Genomic DNA, 14,851 nt, shown 5'->3' with positions numbered 1-14,851 from the left:
CCTAACCCTAACCCTAACCCTACCCTAATCCCTAACCCTAACCCTAACCCTAACCCTAAACCCTAACCCTAACCCTAACCCTAACCCTAACCCTAACCCTAACCCTAACCCTAACCCTAACCCTAACCCTAACCCTAACCCTAACCCTAACCCTAACCCTAACCCTAACCCTAACCCTAACCCTAACCCTAACCCTAACCCTAACCCTAACCCTAACCCTAACCCTAACCCTAACCCTAACCCTAACCCTAACCCTAACCCTAACCCTAACCCTAACCCTAACCCTAACCCTAACCCTAACCCTAACCCTAACCCTAACCCTAACCCTAACCCTAACCCTAACCCTAACCCTAACCCTAACCCTAACCCTAACCCTAACCCTAACCCTAACCCTAACCCTAACCCTAACCCTAACCCTAACCCTAACCCTAACCCTAACCCTAACCCTAACCCTAACCCTAACCCTAACCCTAACCCTAACCCTAACCCTAACCCTAACCCTAACCCTAACCCTAACCCTAACCCTAACCCTAACCCTAACCCTAACCCTAACCCTAACCCTAACCCTAACCCTAACCCTAACCCTAACCCTAACCCTAACCCTAACCCTAACCCTAACCCTAACCCTAACCCTAACCCTAACCCTAACCCTAACCCTAACCCTAACCCTAACCCTAACCCTAACCCTAACCCTAACCCTAACCCTAACCCTAACCCTAACCCTAACCCTAACCCTAACCCTAACCCTAACCCTAACCCTAACCCTAACCCTAACCCTAACCCTAACCCTAACCCTAACCCTAACCCTAACCCTAACCCTAACCCTAACCCTAACCCTAACCCTAACCCTAACCCTAACCCTAACCCTAACCCTAACCCTAACCCTAACCCTAACCCTAACCCTAACCCTAACCCTAACCCTAACCCTAACCCTAACCCTAACCCTAACCCTAACCCTAACCCTAACCCTAACCCTAACCCTAACCCTAACCCTAACCCTAACCCTAACCCTAACCCTAACCCTAACCCTAACCCTAACCCTAACCCTAACCCTAACCCCTAACCCTAACCCTAACCCTAACCCTAACCCTAACCCTAACCCTAACCCTAACCCTAACCCTAACCCTAACCCTAACCCTAACCCTAACCCTAACCCATCACGTCGTCATTCTTAGTCACACCCACCTTCCCGTCACGTCAGTTATAGCCCTATGTGTCATCTATAAGTGTACCGAGATACAAGTTGTTATGACATTTATTTGTGTGCATATTTATGCTTTTTGTCAGCTTCAGACGCTCACTGAAGCGGCCGCATTCGCCCTCCTGTGGCTGTTTCTGGAATAACACCGGAAATGTTCCAAACATTTGAAATCAAAATATCGCGTTAACCGTACGTTGTAGAGACTTGAGAAGTGGGTCTACCCGCCATAATTCGGCTATGCTGAACACGCCGGTCCAACCCCCGCCTCTGTACGACCTTCCGTTCCTGAGATATGACGAAATTAAACCTTTACACGTCCATCACGTCGTCATTCTTAGTCACACCCACCTTCCCGTCACCTCGGTTATAGCCCTATGTGTCATCTATAAGTGTACCGAGTTACAAGTTGATGAGACATTTGCTTGTGTGTATATTTATGCTGATTGTAAACTTCTGATGTTCGCTGTAGCGGCGCCATGTCTCCACAAGAGGGCAGCATTTTATATTGCGGCCGTTTCTGGAATGAAACCGGAAACCGGAAATGTCCCAAACTCCGTTCATTTCTTCGAAGTATCGCGAGAACGGTACGTTGTAGAGACTTGGAAACCTGGTCTCTACAGCGGACTTCCGATCCATTTAAAAACTAAAACGTGTTGATCGTTTGATGAAATCATTTATTCAACTCTATGTAGTAGCTCGAAAGGCATGTAGTAAAAACACACTGGTTGGTTTTGCGTTTAATAAACAGTGTTATTACGTAGCAGCATTATTGACGATAAAGGCACCCTCTACACACACAATGGTTCGTTCCAGGCGCCGTGGTGCATCTTGGGAGATTGTGTGGTGACGTCACGCAGCCCCCCGCCCCCTTGTGCTCCTCATAGCGAGGAGAGTCATTCGCGTCCAGACTTCAGACAGAGCAGTCGCTTAAGGAGGACGTGCTGAGGTACGTTACACGGTCCGGTAGATTCTATCTCCGTTAAAAGCGCCGGTAATTCTAGGTTTTATTCTGTTCTGTTCTATTCTATTCTATTCTAACATCTGCTGAAGCCACCGGACGATTGGGTTGAAGCATTTGAGGAGATAAATCTGGATTCAGCGGTACCGAGTCCAGATGATGTCATTCAGTTGGTGTCAGTTACTGTCCGGTACTCTCATTTCAGCTACTTGTTAGCTATGCTAATGCTATTTTAGACCGAGTTCTGTGTGTATTTGCCATAAACGGAGATCACGTTTGTATATTTCATTAGTTAGATTCACGAACTTTGAGTGAACTCGGTGAGTCGAGCGGTCCGACGGTTCAACGTTCGCCGGTGGGACACCGTGTTTATTACCCCACGTTCACACGACGCACTGTGGAAGCAGCTTTACGCACGGACGCACTTCGGGAAAGTTGTGGAAAAAAGGAACGTTTATTCTTGTTTATTCAACCTATTTATCGCGTACAAAAGCAACCCAACCGGTGGATCCCAACGACACCCGTTACTCGCTGATCCGTTATTCCCACAATGCATTGTGGGTAATGCGGTTCCTGTCACCGTACTCTCCGGGTTGCCAGCTTGGGAGGTTGTGCGGTGACGTCACATACCCCCCCGCCCCCCTGTGGTCCATCATACTGTTGGAACATGGAAATAACTTTCCTACCTTACAAAAATACGCAAAGCAAATCAACAACAGCTTCAATTCTTGAGCTTCTGATCCTGATGTAATAAATTCAACCTTTCTGGAATTCTACAGGATCAAAACGTTGTCGCCTTTCTTTTTTTCTGCAGTTTGAAAGACGTTTGAAAGAATCTGAGACATGGAGCGGAACACGGAAGACCAACTTGAACGTGGGCGACGCAGCAGCAGTTTGACCGGCCGGCAGAGCATACCTCCACATGAAAGCGTTGCAGCACCGTACGTTCTCCTTCATTCATTCATTCATTCATTCATCTTCTCAACCGTTCTGCCTGTTACCGGGTCCGTGGCTCGTGCTGCAGCCGGTCCCATCAGTCAACGGGTGAGAGGCGGGGCACACCCCGGACGTGGTGCCAGATCGTCGCAGGGCCGCACACACACACAGACAGTCGTTCACACACACACATGCGCAATTTTCTTTCAGTCTGAAAAATGCAGCAGCATGTCCTTTTGTCAGCATCTGCCGGAAGAAGCTTGTTCTGACAGTTTCAACTTGTTTTCAGCTCATTTTACTAATTTCAGTCTGAACACTGCAGTAACATCTTCTGACAGAGGAAGACTCTGCCAGAAGATTTTGATTTTAACGGAGAGACAGTCCGCCTCCGTGGTGCGAGCGGGCAGCAAAACAACAACAAACGGAATGGATCGAGTTTACGCCACCGACCTTAAAAACAGACCAGGACGAATCGTTTCCGTATCAGGCCGGAGTGAAAAAATTAATATTTTACTTTTGAAATAAAAGTAAATGTAACAAAGTAAAAATGAAAAAGTAATTCGGTACACTACTCGTTACTGGTAAAAAGTAATATTATTTAGGTTACTAGTTAGTTTCCCAACACTGTGTATAATTTCCAAAGATTACACAGAAGGTCTCTCGCCCTCGCTCTCGCACATCCGGCCAGACAGCGTCTCCTGTCCGTCTGGAAAACTCTTCAGTCATAAAAATAATAATAATAATAATAAATAAATAAATAAATTTAAAAATAAATAAATAAATTAAAAAATAACTAAATAACTAAATTTAAAAATAAATAAATTTAAAAATAAATAAATTTAAAAATAAATAAATTTAAAAATAAATAAATTAATTAAAAAATAACTAAATAACTAAATTTAAAAATAAATAAATTTAAAAATAAATAAATTTAAAAATAAATAAATTTAAAAATAAATAAATTTAAAAATAAATAAATAAATAAATTTAAAAATAAATAAATAAATAAATAATTAATTTAAAGTTATATTGCACCAGATCAGAACAGACAGCTGTCTCACTTTACAGGTATAGGCAGCCCTTCTGCAAGAGGAGAAGGTTGTTCTGACAGTTTCAAGTTGTTTTGAGGTCATTCTTCTTCTTTCAGTCTCAAAAATGTACATCAAGGCCAACACCGATAAGCAACTAAGTGGACCTGACGCTCCTCTTCAAAGCACCTGGAGCTTTTTCTTTCGTGTGAAGGATTATCGCTACAAAATTCACCATGCAATAAAATTCCCCATTGAATGTTCGTTGTGTGAAAATCATTTTATGAACAAAACAACTTTTGAAGCTGCTTCTCTAACATCTGGGAAAAGTTGGTCCACGTTGGGCAACCTGTGGTTCCTACGATCCCATCCGGATACGGGCGGCTGAAACTGTGACGTGCAAAGTTCCTCCTGCGTGACGTTTTGTTTCCTCCTTGGTCAGTGGCTACGAGAGCGGATCGGCCTCACAGCCGGACGGAGCAGCCGCCCAGTGGATCGATCGGGACACGCCCCCGGCCTTCCCTCTGGCAGTGATACCGAAGCCTCCAGGACTGGTGAGACGTTTGTTTCCACTGAGTCTCCGCCTCAATAAAAGGTCTGCAGGATGTGATGTTTTATTTAATTGTTTTCGGTATCATTGCTTCACAGGAAACGCTTCTGAACAGCCAGCGCTGGGTAGGTTTTGTTTTTAAATTCTGAAATATGTACAAATATAAGTACAAAGAAAATTCAAGAATGAAACCGAAGCCTATTTTGAGTCCCGTTTCGATTGCCAGGCCCTCCGTGGGCTGATGGAGAACGCATGGGAACAGGACGTTGCGTCCCCCTCCAAAGACTCGCTGGAGCGCATCGACGCTCGAGTCGGTTTGGACATGACGAAGACAAGTGCGACAAGGAAATTACTTCAGGAGCTCCACGCGGAAATAATGGACGACATTGCGGAAACGCTCAGGGAGCACACAGGTGTCCGGCTTGTTGTTGCTTAGATACCGTATGTCAGTACGTCGACTGCAGATCAACCGGTTCTCACCGGGTCGTGTTTTCCTCCTGCAGCGAATCGTATAATAAAAGCAGAGGGAGAAGGTCCTTCAGGAGCGACGAGCGTTAAAGAGTGAGTGTCGGATGAGGAAAGGACCGATCTGTCTATCAGGAAGCAAATGAAACATGACAAAAAGACCGTTAAAAAAACCAACGCCCAGGCGTTTGTAAAAAGCTGAATATCGGATCTGATAATTGGTCAAAGGACGGATGAAAAACTAGCACGTGTACATTTACTAAACTGAACACTTTCATGCCGATCTTTTTCAGGGGTCTTGATTTCTCCCGGTGTTGGAACCAAGGTTTTGTAGAGAACCGCAAACGACTTGACGACACTCTGAGCATCACTCATCCGGTAATGCAGATTATCCTGGAGCTGTGTTACGAGAACCTTTCCACGCTGGCGCTGGTGGACCTTTCTGGCTGCAGGTACGGATAGATATGCTGCATGTAACGCTCTCGGGGCCCTCTGGGCCCCAGCCTGACCCAAACCTCATTGGCTGTTCCACCTTGCAGCTTGTGCTGCCGGACAATGTTCAGTTGACAGCGATGCATCACCTGCTAAATGGAGTAATGTCTCGTGTGCCAAATTGTTGCATTGAAACTTTCCATGGAGTTGCTGCAGCTGAGAAGATGCTTTCTAGCAGCGCAGACAAGGGCCCGTTCAACAGCTTCTATCTTGTGTTGCTAACAGGTCTGCAGGCCCGCTGGACCACCAAAGCCTGCAGGACAAAATCAACGTGGGCTGTAAGAGGAAAGAGGACAATCTTCTCCGAATCTGGTTGGGGCCAATCCTCCTCGAATTGAAGAAGAAAAGCATCTATTACATGAAAGAACCAGAAAAGATCTCCCTGTTTAGATGCGCCTCTGTCCTCGTGTCAAATCAGGTGAGAGGAAACCGACTTTGTGTTGAATTGAATCTGGACTCAAAAAGCCGATGATGACGCGGTGTCTTTTTGTCTTGTAGTTGAAAGCCCTGCTGAAGAAATGCACCGATGAGTTTGTCGAGCTGTTCCACCCACGCAATCAGCACCTCATGCCTCTGATCAGCGTGTCTCTGATACTCAACGGTGCAAAATTACAGATGTCCCCCACAGTAGCGGAGCTGGAAGCGTCTGTGTCGGCCATGCTGGACTGTGTCACCAACACGCTGCAGGTGGGTTCAAGGCATTTATTGAACCCTCGCTTGGAAATACTCGCTCACGCTGGTTTTTATATTTTCACGTCTCCTGGTTTACAGAAGGTTCCGAACTTCCAGTCCACTTTGGGACGAGCTCAAATGTCGTTTGTGGATGCTAAGGTGCCGGAGGAGGTACTCTGTTCGGCCCACAAGACTTTAAAGACACGTGTGTGCGAGAATCTAGAGGAACCCGTCAAGCATCTCCAGATCTTTGGTGGGATGTCCTGCTATTCAGTCGTTTCCAGCCCTCCTCCCGCTGACTTTTGTTCAAAATATGCTGAGCTGTTCTTTCGTTTTCAAGTTGACAAGTTTGCCTGGCTGGTGGACGGATCGGCACGAGCTCGGGTGGAGGCGTTTGTAGCTGAGCAGCGTTGTCTTGACGACTACGCCAAGGTGAGCAAACATCGTTTGTGCTGTCGATCTTCCAGTTCGTTTCCAGCTTTGCCGTTTGAAGAACTAATATGGAGTTTCACTCCTTTCCACAGGAAGTGGAGTGGTTCATGGTGCTGGCAGAGGACATCATGAGCCTCCCCGTGAGAGCCCACTTTACAATGGTGCAGCTGGAATGCCAGGAACTCAAGGAGGAGTTGGCCGCCAAAGCCAGAAGCTACGCCTGCATCATAATAGAGAAACTCGCCGCCGTCCACCAGGAGGAAAACGTCCAGTCAGTCTCTTCTTGTAACATTCTGGAGCAAAACGTTTTCTCCTGTAATTCCGTTTGCAAATGTTTCTCCAAACCCGTTTTTGTGTCTGTGCAAAGGATCTGCTCTGAATTTAAGAGCATCAAGGCCCGGTTACTGAAACCCCCAGGGAGAATCCAGGAGATGTCTGAGACCATCCAGTTCACCAAAGAGGTTCAGGAAGACCGGCTCGGAGAACTCCAGCAACGGATTGAGGTCAGGATTGATCCGGAGTTCTAGGAATAAATGCATGTTCACTTCAGCGCTCTTGAATCGGCGCCAATAGCACACTTTGATTTGCCGTTGCAGAAAGTCCAATGTCGCCTGCTTTACCTCCTCGATCATCACTCCTTTGCCAAAGAGGATCTAAAGCTCAATTCGGTTGTTACTCTTTGGCCACGGAAGATGCCGGCGATCTTTAAACGTGCTGACGAGGTAACGCCTCTCACGCTTCTTGGAAACAGCTGATTGAGTTATTCTTTGAAGACCTGTCTGAGGACGCCGTCTGTGTTCTGCAGATTATTCTGAAGGGCAAGGAAAAAGCGGAAAAGAAGATGGTTGATAGGAGAGAAAGATTAAAGAGCGCCTTTGAAGTGTTGAGTGGCAGATTCCGGGAGTTCCAGGAATACTCTGAGATGCACCGTGTTGATGAGGTGAGGCACACAACATGTCCCTCATGTTTAGCTGAACTACATGTAGCGACATGTGGCTGCGTTAGCATGCTTAGTGCTGCAGTCTGGAACACTGGATGCTGCTCATCTGAGCTTCACATGGGATGGATACGTGTCCTTGAATCATTTTCATGGTCAACGTGCCTTTAAGTTACTTGTCAGGTAGTGATGAACATAAAATAATACCAAGTTGTCTTTCATGTCCTCTTGAGCAGTATCTGAAGAATATCCGAGCCGTTCTCGAGCAACTGAAGAAGGCTGCGCGCGTCATCGTCAGCGTTAACAAAGCGGAGGCCTTCTTTGCACAAGACCAGTCGTCCTACCCTCAAAAGGAGGAACTCAGGAAGAGTGTGGAGCCTTACGAGCAGCTCTTCTCGTTGGTGCAGCAGTGGCAGCAGACGGAGAGCAGGTCAAGAGTCCCTTTGGTGAAGTCCTTGTTGAGGTCAAAGCCTCGGCTTGGGATGACAAACCACGTCTCTCTCTTTGTGAATAGATGGATGGACGGTCCCCTCCATGAACAGAGCAGTGAGTGCTTTGACTCTGATGTGGAGATGGAGCGTTCTTTGTTCAAGGTGCAGAAGTTTTTCCAAAAGAAGCCACCAGCCGCGGAACAACCGACGCTGCAAAGCCCTGCAGCGGTTCTGTCCGCCACAGTGTTGAAGATGATCGCGAGCTTCAAGGTGCTGGAGCTGACTTGAACGGGGCATGCTGGGAAAGTCTTGCAGTGCTCATTTGTTGAAGCTAAGCCTGTGTATGGGGTGAATGTGTTTGTGTTTGCAGGTGCATCGACCTGTGCTGATGGCATTGTGTAACCCAGCCATCAGACCTCACCACCGGGAGCAGATGTCGGCGCTGATAGGAGCGGACCTGACTCCTGAGACCGGTGTTACTGCACGGACTCTCCTCCAGCTGAATCTGACTCCTCATCTGGACCAGCTGGAGTCCATCAGTACTCATGCCAGTAAAGTAAGAGCTGCTGAATTTCTATCTTTGGTTTGCTTTTCCTTTGTGGCGTTTGACAACGTGTAACTTCAATACAAAATAGATTTGTTGAACACCATGTCCCTCCCTTCTCTGTCTGGCTCACTAAAGGAGTTTGCCCTGGAGACCAAGCTGCGAGCCATGAAGGACGATCTGGTCGCTCTGTCTTTCCCCAACAAACTGTACAGAGAGACCGGTGTTCACATCTTGCACAATGTTGAGGATCTGCAGGCCACGCTGGAAGACCAGATAGTGAAGAGTCAGAGCATGATGGGGACTGCGCTGACTAGAGAGTTTGGCATTCAGATCAAGGTGATCGATCAAGCCTTTTGAGCATTGACTCGTTTCATCTGAATAAAGAACTGCTCAGCTTGCATGGATGTGATCCGGTTAAAGGAAGGAGATTTAGAGTCTGCCGACGCCCAGCGTTGCAGAGCTTTAACGTATCGTGTCATTTCAGCAATGGGAGGAGCAATTAATTCACATCCAGGATGTCACCGAAGAATGGCTGAAGGTGCAGTCTCGGTGGGTTTACTTGGAATCCATCTTCTCCTCGGAAGACATCATGCAACAGATTCCAGAAGGACGACTCTTCAAAATCGTCGACGCCACCTGGAGAGATATCATGGGCCGCTGCGCGAGGGATTCCCGGGTAATTTAGAAAGAAAGCAGCAGCCGTTATTGTAAAAGCTCCCCTCTGAAGGAACATTTCTGTAACCGATCTGGAATTGTAGGTGTTAGAGGTGACCGCTCAGCCTGATTTGCTGGAGAAACTGCAATCCTTGAACCATCAGCTGGACACCATCGATAAAGACCAGAATTTCTATCTGGAAAAGAAACGGCTCAGTTTTCCAAGGTAAAGAAAATCCTCATTTTGTTTTGTTCCTATCAGAATATATAGGATTCCATTGAAGAGATTCTGATACTGGCTGCTAACATTCTCACCAGATTATTCTTCTTGTCCAATGACGAAATGCTTGAAATCCTTTCTGAGACCAAAGACCCCACCCGAGTACAGCCCCACCTGAAGAAGTGCTTTGAGGGTATTTCCAAACTGGACTTCCTGCCTGACTTGGAGATCCAGGTACGGCGGTCGGGCATCTTGTCAGGGTTCCACGGGCCCGCTTGTTAAAGGGCGTGTTTCGGGTTGCGTGCTGTGCTTTTTGCAGGGCATGTACAGCAGTGAGGGAGAGCACATCCAGCTGGTTGAGAACATCTCCACCGCTGCAGCCGGGGGGGCCGTAGAGAAGTGGCTGGCGGAGTTGGAGTCTGGGATGATTCGCAGCGTCAGAAACGAAATAGGCCGATCCATCGAGGTGAGAGGGCTGTTTCCAGCACCGAGCTTTGTCGTCTGATGATGATGAATAAATTTATTAGATGGAATGTTAGAGTACAGGTACAGTCAAACAGTAGCATGTATTACAGTACAGTAGTCCCTCGATATAATGCGGTTCATCTTCCGCTGCTTCGCGGAGTTTTAATTCAATTTTTCAGATTTTATTTTTTGCACTTGAACGCGCCTTGAAACGGCGCAAGGACGAAGAGGCGCGGTCGGAGGAACTGTGAAATACGCGCGAGTTGCTATTAATAACTTGTGTCATTAAAATTAAATTTGTTATTTCTAAAAGCTATCATGTTTATTTGTTAAGCGTTTGTTTTATAGCGCTCTTATTCTCTGTGTAAAAAGAGGCTTTTATTTTGTAGGAGCATAAACGTTATGTCCCTTATGGGTTTTGTTTCTTCCTGTTGATTTATGTAGCCGCGCTGCTGTGCTAAGCTATCCAATAAAGCAGCATGAGAGGCTAAAGACAGCACGAGTAGAATATTTGTTCTTCTGCACTCCAAGCGGCTCTTTCCTCGACCTGCAGGCCTTAACATTATTAACAGGAAAACGTTTACTGTACGTACTATATATTTATATTTCTCAAACAAATGTTTGCTTCTGAAAACAGGTTTTGATCTTTGGTTTCATTCTATAATACTGAAACAATCTATTTAGATTAATGCCTGCCTGTTAAACGTGTATAAAGTGTGTGGTGAGGGGTTTTACAGCCTTAAAACATTTATGTACATGTAAACATTTATGTACATGTATAATAATTGAAAAAAAATAAAGATGACTACATTGCGGATTTTACTTATTGCGGGTTGTTTTTGGAACGTAACCCCCGCGGAAAATGAGGGACTACTGTACAAGTACGGTCAAACATCCTGTCTAAGAGGAGCATTTCTAAAAAGCCCTTGCGGTCTTGTTTCCGTTGAAAGTCCTTCGTACATAAATCATCGACATTTAACAATACAAATAAAACTAATATTAAATTACTAACTTGCTGCAAAATAACAATAAAATAAAAATAAATTAATCCAGATATAAAATAACAAGTTCTGCATAAATTACGCCACAGATGCAAAATTACAATAAATTAAAAATTAAAAAGATACATAGTATGTATAACATAGGTGGACAAAAAAAGGCGGGGGGGGTTGATCCGGAGAGGGTCGTGATGACTATCTCCGTCTCTGCCCCCCTGAAAGGTGTATTTTTAGGGCCGTTTTGAAGGAGGCCGAGAGGTGCATGTTTTGAGGGCAGGAGTCAAACAGTTCCACCCTTAGGGGGCAGTATTGTAAAAATATGTGAACGTTTCTCTGTCATTGTGTTTGCAGGCCTACACTAATACTTCATGGATCAACTGGGTCAAGGAGTGGCCTGGACAGGTGGTCCTCTGCACCTCCCAGATCTACTGGACTCGGGAAGTTGAGGAAGCCATCAAAGGAGGCACTAAAGTAGGCTTTCACAATGTCATCTTCAGCTCTGGCTTATTTGCTGCAGCGACGTCTCACTCCTGTCCGGTTGGCTGGAATTTGAGATCACCAGTTTCCCCTTTGTCTGAAACGGGAACAAGAGTAATTGGCTTTTCCCACTTAGATTTTATTTCAATTTTTTAACAGCAACAGAGCATTTAACATCAGTATTCTTATCCACATGATACATAATATAACATAGTAAGACAGCATATCCACATTAAGATTTTTAGGTTAAATTCCTATATAATGAAAAAATAGATCTTAATCACAGTGGCGGCACACCCGGGTATACATGACCCCTTATCCTTTTGGTTAGTTTTTACATTAAGAAGCCTTCTGCTGGTCGCCATCGTTTTACGAAGATGTGTAATTGCAGTCGTAGTGAGTAAGTTATTTTTTCCATTTCGTAAAGTTCTTTCAGTTTTACTTTCCAAATGTTAAGCGACGGTGGCTCTGTCTTCGTCCATGAAATTGTAATGCATTTCAGGGCTGCTGTAAAAAAGGATGGATAAAAGGTAGGTTGCAGATCGTCGTAGCAGCCCCGGTGGAGTAATACCCAGAACAGCCACCGTCACATCCCTCGGTATTTCAAACTGGAGGATCCGGTTTATGGCAGTATACACCTCGTCCCAAAAATGTTGTATTTTAGGACATGACCAGAATATGTGTGTATGATTAGGCACATCCGTGCCGCAATTTCTCCAGCATAGACTTGGTATATTCGGTGTCATTTTAGCTACAATGTCTGGAGTCCTAAAATATCTGCTGAGTATTTTCCATTTGAATTCTCTCCATGTATTTGAACTTGTAGTCTGGTGTGCCGCTATACATGCCTCTTTCCATAATTCGTCAGATATATTTTGTGACACCTCCGCCTCCCATCTCTGCCTCGCCAAAATGGGCTTGTTTTGAGTCATTGACTTAAATATTTTATATAGCTTTGTAATTACTTTTTGATCTCCTTCTTGTTTTTGAAATGGTATAAGAAATTTTTCAATGGCCGATGGTTCCAGCACTTTTTTCCAATCTGTATGAGACACTAAGAAAGATCGTATTTGCAGGTATCTAAAGAAGTCGTTTTTGTCAAGTTGGTATTTTCTGCTCAGCTGATCGAATGACAATAAACAATCCTTATCAATTAACTGGTGTATGTAAATAAGACCATGGTCAGCCCATTTTAGGAAGCCTGTGTCCATCTTGCCTGGTGTAAAGGATTTAATATAACCAATGCTAGACAGTATAGAGATGTTGGTTGGTAACTTAAAAGTAATCCTGATTCTCTTCCAAATGTCAAGAGTGAATTTAGTCCACTCTGCTAACCCCTTAGATGGAATGTCAGCAAATGGCATTGCCTGTAGTGGGTCAGTGCACATCTTCTGTTCAATGCTTAACCATCTTGTATCAACATCATTTTTTATATATGAAATCATTGATTTTAGTTGTGTGGCCCAGAAATAATATTTAAAGCTAGGAAGATTAAGGCCTCCCTCTCCCTTAAATCCTTGGAGAGTTTTATATTTTATTCGAGGGCGCTTTCCTTGCCATATGAATTTTGAAATTATTTTATCTAATCCTTCAAATGTTGACTTGGGTATTTCGATTGGTAGCATCTGAAATAAATATAGGAGCCTGGGTAGGACATTCATGCGGACTGATTCTATGCGGCCTAAGAGGGACAGGGGTAACGCAGACCAGCGATCCAAATCACTTTTTATTATATTAATTAGTCTACCATAATTTGTGTCAAACAGATTGTCTAATGAAAGAGGAATATTAATGCCCAAGTACTTTATGCCTTTTTTAGGCCAATGAAAGCCGCTTTGCCGTTTTAAATCCGGTGGGATGTTCCCCAAAACATCCATGGCCTCAGTCTTATCGACATTGATTTTATACCCTGAGTAATATGCATACGATGTTAACTTTTCAATGTCAAGGGTGACATTGGACAGCCTTGTCTGCAACCACGCTCTAATGTGAACCTTTCCGATCGGAACCCATTAACTCTAACAGCTGCCTGGGGTGAAGAATAAATTGTTTCAATCCAATCTATAAATTTAGGACCAAATTTAAATCTTTTTAGTGTTTGAATTAAGTATTTCCAGGACACTCGATCAAATGCCTTTTGGGCATCTAATGATAATACTGTAGTCATAATTTTACACTGTTTTTGATGGGAGACGATGTTAAGTAAGCGGCGTAGGTTATTTCCGTAGTGTCGTCCGGCAATGAATCCGGTCTGATCCGGGTGGATAATGCTACCTATAACATCATTCAATCGCTGCGCCAATATAGCGGTCAGGATTCGAACATCTCCATTCAACATAGATAATGGCCTGTAAGAGCCACAGTCCGTGGGATCCTTACCATCTTTATGTATTACCACTATTGTTGCTTCTGACCACGAAGTCGCCATTGTTTTTGTTTCTAGAGCATAGTGGTAAGCATTTAAAAGGAGTGGGGTAAGTTCCTCATGAAAACATTTATAGAATTCATTTATGAAGCCATCTGGACCAGGGCTTTTATTATTTTTAAGGGATGAAATGGTTTTTTTAATTTCCCAATCCTGAATTGGATCATCCAGATCCGCAGCTACCGCATCTGATAACTCAGTGACGTTAATGTTTTGTAGGAAGTGAGCTGTTTTAGATTCATCCGGACAAGTGTCTGTATCTAGATAAAGAGTTTTATAAAACTTTGCGAAGGCATCAGCTATTTCCTTGGGCTTAACTAAAAAATCGTTTCCAGATTTTAATTTATGAACAATATTGGACGATTGCTGTTTCCGTAACTTAAAAGCCAAGAGCCTACTCGCTCTGTTTCCATCTTCATAATATTGATGCTTTACAAATCTCAAGTTTCCCTCAATCTTTTCAGAAAGTAATTCTTGAAGCTCCCTGCGGGCTGCATGAAGGTCAGCAATTAGAGAGTTGGACAATATCCCTTGTTTATGCTTATTTTCCAATTGACAAATTTTATTCTCCAGTTCTATTTGTTTAGCATTACGTTCCTTCTTCCTTGCTGTCGCATAAGAAATTATACTTCCTCTTAAGTAGGCTTTAGCACAGTCCCACAGCACAATAGGAGATATATCGGGTGTATTATTTGTGTCCAAATAATTCTTAAGCTCTGTTTTAATGAGGGAAATAAAGTCCTTATCATTGAGAAGAGAGGCGTTCAGTCTCCATTGCTTAGAGGTTTGTGATAAGCCTACATTCCACTGCAATACAACTGGAGCATGATCTGAAATTGTAATGGGCAAGATAGTTATGTCTTCAACTCTATGCAGTTCAGCTTTAGGAGTAAAAAAGTAATCAATCCTTGAATAAGATGCATGTCTAGCAGAGTAAAATGTAAAGTTCCTTCCTTTTGGAAA

This window comes from Brachionichthys hirsutus, chromosome 2 (assembly GCF_040956055.1).
Source record: "Brachionichthys hirsutus isolate HB-005 chromosome 2, CSIRO-AGI_Bhir_v1, whole genome shotgun sequence".
Lineage (NCBI taxonomy): Eukaryota > Metazoa > Chordata > Actinopteri > Lophiiformes > Brachionichthyidae > Brachionichthys > Brachionichthys hirsutus.
Note: the sequence above shows the minus strand (reverse complement) of the source record.